The following is a 7,500-nucleotide window of genomic DNA, read 5'->3' as shown; positions in this document are numbered from 1 at the left end:
TGAAACTTTAACCAAGGCCCGGTGGTGGTTTATCCTATATCGTTGCCAGAAGGACGATTATGTCTAAATTTAACCTTAAATAAAATAAAAACTACTGAGGCTAGAGGGCTGCAATTTGGTATGTTTGATGATTAGAGGGTGGATGATCAACGTATCAATTTGCAGCCCTCTAGCCTCTGTGGTTTTCAGGATCTGAGGGTGGACAGAAAAAAGGGAGGATAGAATACAGTGCTGACGGACAGACAAAGCCGACACAGTAGTTTTCTTTTACAGAAAACTAAAAGGTCAATCTTTGCTCAGTGTTAGACACAATGAGAGTTTGGTGTTAGATATCTTGCAATCAATCAGTTGGAGCGCTACTTTTAGTTTTCTGTAAAAGAAAACTATTGTGCCGGCTTTGTCTGTCCGTCCGCACTTTACTCTGTCCGCACTTTATTGCCCGCACTTTTTCTGTCCGCACTTTATTCTGTCCGCCCTCAGATCTTAAAAACCACTGAGGCTAGAGGGCTGCAAATTGGTATGTTGATCATCCACCCTCCAATCATCAAACATACCAAATTGCAGCCCTCTAGCCTCAGTAGTTTTCATTTTATTTAATGTTAAAGTTAGCCATAATCGTGCTTCTGGCGACGATATAGGACAAACCACCAACGGGTCGTGATTAAAGTTTCATGGGCCGCGGCTCCTACAACATTATACTGAGACCACCGAAAGATAGATCTATTTTCGGTGTCTTTCATTATACACTGTAGCGGTTGTACAGAAAACTCGATTGCGCCGAAGAAACTTCGGCGCATTTTATACTTGTTATTGTCTTGTTTAGCATCAGACTCCCTGAACAGTTACTGTAAATTACTGCTTATGTGAAGAATAGGTCCAAATTTTCTCCCCATAAATCTCGGACTGAATGTGACGAAACTAAAAGCCTAATAGCTTTGCACGATATTATTATTATTATTATTATTATTATTATTATTATTATTATTATTATTATTATTATTATTATTATTATTATTATTATTCCGAAGATGAAACCTATTCATATGGAACAAGCCCACCGAAAGGGCTACTGACTTGAAATTCAAGCTTCCAAAGAATATTATTATTATTATTATTATTTAGTAGATGAACCCTATTCATATGGAACAAGCCCACCACAGGGGCCACTGACTTGAAATCCAAGCTTCCAAAGAATATAAAGGAGTTCATTAGGAAGAGTAAGAGGAAGTAAAGTGAAATACAGTAAGAAGAGATCCCACTGATCAAAAAAGAAAACAAAACAAAATAATAGATATATATATAAAAAAAGGTATTCAAATTCAAGAATAGTATTAGGTGAGTAATGCACTGCATGTTCGCTTGAATTTTTGAAGTTCCAGTTGAGTATGGACATCTGATCAGTAACGTAACACCAACCACAATATCTTTCACCAAAAAATTAAAACTTTAGTAAATTAGGAAAACGCATCAATAGCTCCACATCCATTCTAAGAGTGATTTTGGTCTGAATCTATCCTAGTTTGTCTGGCTAAAAGCTGTAAAGGGTTTTCCAAAGGGAAGGATGCCATATTTTATGAAGATTTACGTGGAAGGGTATTTTATAGCATGCCGCATACCGATTTGTGTGGTTCCTACTCAAAAGATGTATCATTCTGAGGAGTGGTTCTACAAACAGTTCATCTCCTTAAGTATATTTTAGTTAAAAGGGATAAGCTGACAGGGCCAGAACCACAGCCTCTTCAATGACAAGCCATAGACCACAATCTCTTTCACGACAGCACACAAGTCCCAATTGTGATGTTAACCCGTCCATGATGAATGTGGTTCGGTGAAAATGACATTCAATTATCAATCAATTAACTTTCCATTCAAGACTGAACATCATTTCCTTTATTTTATTTATTTACTTTTTTGGAACAAAGTTCCTAATGCACGAGTGACTACAGTAGACGCTCACGCGTTCATTAACTGTCTTCCGGAGCGAGCAGGAAACAGTCCCAGAGCACTTAAAGGTGGGGTAGGGGTAGGGGGGAGGGAGGAGGGGGGGAGGGTGTTTGTATGCTCGGGCGTTTCGACTATTCACGAGAACCTAACAGTGTATCAGTGTCTGTTTAACATACTTTATCTTGTAAATTTCTGGTGTCCATTTGTCTGTCTCTCTTTTAAAAAGTTTCAGTTTAAAATAAGGTTAAAATCTAATTGCGTAATGTAACAGAAACATGTTTATAAGAACGTATCCATGAAATCTTGTATCACAACTGTATGTATGTATATATACATACATACAGACAAAAATACATACATACATGCACACACACACACACACACACACACACATATATATATATATATATATATATATATATATATATATATATATATATATATATATATATATATATATATATATATATATGGTGTGTGTGTGTTTGTTTGTTTCCGGTAACATGGGGTAGTTCCTGATAAAAGAAATGGCAGTGATCCCTGATACTTTTACACTCAAAATGCTGAATCCCCTCGCAGAAAACTTTCACCACACTGGCCCATTCTCGCATCTGCAGTTCCTCGATATCGTACTCTGCTAGCACTCCGCTAGACCCGCGTTCGATTCTCCGGCCGGCTAATGAAGAATTAGAGGAAATTATTTCTGGTGACAGAAATTCATTTCTCGCTACAATGGTTCGGATTCCACAATAAGCTGTAGGTCCCGTTGCCAGGTAACCAATTGGTTCTTAGCCACGTAAAATAAGTCAAATCCTTCGGGCCAGCCCTAGGAGAGCTGTTAATCAGCTCAGTGGTCTGGTTAAACTAAGGTATACTTAATTTTTTCTTTGCATGGATGGCTCATCAAAAGGGCTCCGAAGCCCTCTGAAAAGATGCTCCGCCGGCCAACTCCACCTTCCAGGGTTTCTAGATGCTGAGACCCTTTCCTCCATTGCCTCTTTCGCATCCTCCATCCGCAATGAACTCGTTCACCTCTCTACTTTCTCGCCCTTACTTCGGATACGCTCATCACAACAAGCCCACTACATCCTGGTGGGGAATAAATGAAGAAGATCTCGCCTTCGTGGAAAGCTCTGGGCCCAAGCAGGAAAGTTCTAGTCAAGATGCACCGACAGACCAACTACGATTACAGGCATGCGAGCTTCATTCAGCTCACTCAAACGTACAGCTGTCGATGGTGCGTCCTAGTTCAGTCTATCTGGATTTGACAGCTACATGAGTGACATGAATGAATGAGTTGTACTAGGCCTACGTCTTTGCAACGTTCTGTTAAACTCACCTCAGATATGGGTTTGTTGCGACATGTGCACCAAAAAGTCTGGCTTACAAAAATATTGTTCAGCCTAAAAACCAAAATAAAAAAAAAACAAACAAAAGAGTAGAACGCTGCAGTATTCAGGGTCTAGTCACCTCTAACAAAATGTATCTGAATTCGACAGATGTATTTATGTATGAGATGAACTACACAAAAATATACGCGTCTTCATAACGCGGCATATTAGTGCGTTCTAGTTGGAACCTATGAGCCAGAGTTCGAATCCTGCCGCAGAGGTTGAAAGTTATTTCTCAGATATATCTATGTAAAGAGTGAGTACATCAAATAGCAAGCTTACCTTACAAGGACTGTTCAGATTCCGGGAAGAAATCAGTGATTTACCAGACACAGGATCTTGTATAACTTAGCGGAGCCAAACCACCTATCGAAAAAGAATTCTATAAAACACAGTTACATGTATCTATATAAACACAAATCTATATACAATGAATACATACAAATATATATATATATATATATATATATATATATATATATATATATATATATATATATATATATATATATATATATATATATATAATATATATATATATATATATATGTATACATAATATATGCATATATATATATATATATATATATATATATATATATATATATATATTATGGAAATATATAAAAAAAAATAAAAAAAATAAACAAATACTTGCCTACTTTCCAGGGCTATAAAACGCGACTTGTGTATGTTTACATTCCCTGTATGTGATGAGAGAGAGAGAGAGAGAGAGAGAGAGAGAGAGAGAGAGAGAGAGAGACAGCGGACTCAACTCAAGCAATTATTAAAACAGACAGGACAGTCAATAGTTTTATACTCGTCCCCTCAACTAAGTGACAAAAAGAACCGAATAAAAACGGATGGGCACTCTCGAGTTTTACCTCATTTTTTTTCTTTTTTATTTTTACCTCTCTCAGTCGTTTAATGGAAGTTGCTGGAAAAGGAGCTGAGTAAAAATATGAGAGAGAGAGAGAGAGAGAGAGAGAGAGAGAGAGAGAGAGAGAGAGAGAGAGAGAGAGAGAGAGAGAGTTAAGGTAACTTTTCAGAGAAAGACAGCAGCTTTGTATTAAACTACTGACTTCGGTATTTCATCGGTTAGTTTAATGTTACTTGTACATTGCAACGAGAAAAGAATAAGAGTATCACATAATATGTAATATGTAAAAAAAAAAATGTCCTGAATTACCTGAATCAATCAGGTCTAGTGTTACTGTTCTCTCCCAAAGCCATTGTAGTTCATCGCTTCAATACAACACCATCAATCAACGCTGGACTAAGCATCACGCTAGGTTAGGTTGGGTTAAGTTTTAAAGCTCGCTACACTTTATGTCTACCGTAACTGAAAGATAGATTCTATATTAAAAAACTGACTAAGAATCACGCTAGGTTAGGTTGGGTTAGTTTTAAAGCTCGCTACATTTTGTGTCTACTGTAACTGAAAGATAGATTCTATATTGACAAACTGACTAAGAATCATGTTAGGTTAGGTTGGGTTACGTTTTAAAGCTCGCTATACTTTGTGTCTACTGTAACCGAAAGATAGATTCTATATTAAAAAACTGACGAAGAATCATGCTAGGTTAGGCTGGGTTAAGTTTTAAAGCTCGCTACATTTTGTTACTGTACCTGAAAGATAGATTCTGTATTAATTTTTTTTTTCTAAATTTTACCCTAATAGTCTCTGCTGTCATATCAACCAAGGCAAAGACGGCAAAACTGATTTGGTATTAAAAATGTCCAATCTCCACACTCATGGCATCTTCAGGTACATTAAAAAAATGAAGTGTTAAATGAGATTAACATACATTGTTAATGTGGAATAATAATACTATTTATCTCTGTGATCGTAGGAATATAAACTTTGCTCGGTAAAATTTGATGTTTTATTATTATTATTATCTTTAAAATTACAAATATTACTATCGTTATCATTGATAAGATAATTCCACATAGTGGGCAGTCACATAGTTAATTCCCATATTATCATTACTCTTAATCCTCTCTAATATTATTATTATTATTATTATTATTATTATTATTATTATTATTATTATTATTACTTTCTTCTGAATATGTAAGAAAGGATAAAAACCCCGCCCAAAAAGTATAAAAGGCTAAAAATACATCTCTATTTCTAAAAAAATTATAAAACTGATAAGTGTAACTGAATGACAAACATCCACTGGTTATCAGTAAATCAAAATACGGAGTGAATCACGTGATAAACCTCTACATTTTGATACAAGAAAGTTTACTGGTTACCATTCAGCACAGTCAAACCCCAAAACACAGAGAGAGAGAGAGAGAGAGAGAGAGAGAGAGAGAGAGAGCTATAAGCTCATGTTTAGTTCTACCCAGGGAGAGGTAAGCTCCCGTAGGCTTTGAAAAAGAAGAACTGGGATGAAGGAAGAGGGGGGGGAGATAGGACGGGTAGGAGAGTAAGGGGAAGGGGAGGGGGCCACTGTAGAATGTTCAATAAAGATAGCAAGTAAAGGGTCCGTAGAGAAAAAAAAAAAAAAAAAAAAGGAACTCATACATGAAAGCGACGCACCCTAGGGTGAGAGGGGCGTTCATGAGTTCCCTTTTCGTCTCCCTCTTCCCTTATTCCTCCCTTTTAAACCCCCTTCTTTTCTCTCCCTGTCCCCTCCCCCATTGAAAATGAGAAGGAAAATCTAAAAGGAAGGAGGAGGGGGTCGTAGTAAGTGAGGTGTGGGATTTGGGGTGGGGGTGAATAGGGAAATGTGGATTGCTAATGGGGATTCTTAGGTAGGAGAAAGGAGGAGTATGGATGTATGGGAAGTGAGAGAGCTATGTTGGATGGGACGGGGTGGGGGTTGGAGGGGACTGAGGAGGAGGAGGAATTTGGGGGGATGTACTCAGAGGCGGCTGGTGTGAGGTAGAAAAGGTGGGGGAGTGTGTGAGGGGTTGAATTTAAAAGGAAAAAGCAACGGACGGTCGATATTATTGATTGCTCGTTCACCATTAGCGATCTCTCTCTCTCTCTCTCTTTGTGTGTGTGTGTGTGTGTGTTTTTTTTTTTTCTTTAGCGTCTGCATTATACTATATATATATATATATATATATATATATATATATATATATATATATATATATATATATATATATATATATTTATATATATATAATTGAAAAATAAAAATTTTTCTTTATAAACATTAATTTTCATTTTTAGATTCCTGTGTCCTTCTTTGAACCTGATAATGTTTATAATGAGAAACTTTCTTTTCAATTTGATTATTTCTGTGATCACCTTTTTATATTTTGAACTTTTAGACCACAGGAATCTTAAATTTTTCTTTTAAATTCTACATAAAATTAAGAACTTATCATTTGCATATTAACTTTTAAATGAAAAAGAAGTAAAATTTTTAATTCAAAATTGTAATATATATATATATATATATATATATATATATATATATATATATATATATATATATGTGTGTATGTATGTATGTATGTATGTATGTATGTATGTATGTATGTATGTATGTATGTATGTATGTATAATCGTTTACACATGTAATGATCTATTTATTCATCTACTTGTTATTTACTGCTTCATCAATTTTCATTATTAAAATCGTGCAGTATTTATGCAGTATTTACTCCGGCCAAATGCCCTCGACTAGACCATAACCGATAGAACCAATAAAATTACCCTAAAAACAGAGTAACTTCTCGGGGAACAATGATTAAATGAGAGGGTTCCAAAGCTTAGCAGGCGAAGAAAAGAAACAGTCACTCAAAACTACTTCAGAGTTACTGTTTGAATATATGGCTTGATGAGAATTACGAGGTCACCTGATAAAAGGAAGAAGCTTTCCAATTATTATTATTATTATTATTATTATTATTATTATTATTATTATTATTATTCAGAATATGAACCCTATTCATATGGTACAAGCCCACCACAGGAACCGTTGACTTGAAATTCAAGCTTCCAAAGGATATGGTGTTCATTAGAAAGAAGTAACAGAAGGTAATGGGAAATACATATAGAAGAGATTACTTATTATTAAATAACAAAGTAACAAATTAATGAAGATAAAATGTAAGTAATTTACTAAAATACAAGGAAAATAGCATTAGGGTACCAATGCATTGCATCTTCCCTTGGACTTCTGATGTTCCAACT

At 35.5% G+C, this 7,500-nt stretch overlaps 1 long non-coding RNA gene across 1 annotated transcript in view; it reads right to left on the bottom strand.

The window, feature by feature from the left end:
- Window positions 1-7,500, bottom strand: part of LOC136855794 (uncharacterized) — a 534,717-nt gene that overhangs the window by 367,828 nt on the left and 159,389 nt on the right. The window contains exon 3 of the long non-coding RNA XR_010858128.1: window positions 3,618-3,701. This is a non-coding gene — a long non-coding RNA (uncharacterized lncRNA). The remainder of the gene's footprint in view (window positions 1-3,617; window positions 3,702-7,500) is intronic.

Source organism: Macrobrachium rosenbergii, chromosome 33 (genome assembly GCF_040412425.1).
Source record: "Macrobrachium rosenbergii isolate ZJJX-2024 chromosome 33, ASM4041242v1, whole genome shotgun sequence".
NCBI lineage: Eukaryota > Metazoa > Arthropoda > Malacostraca > Decapoda > Palaemonidae > Macrobrachium > Macrobrachium rosenbergii.
This window is presented reverse-complemented; position numbering and strand designations above follow the sequence as displayed.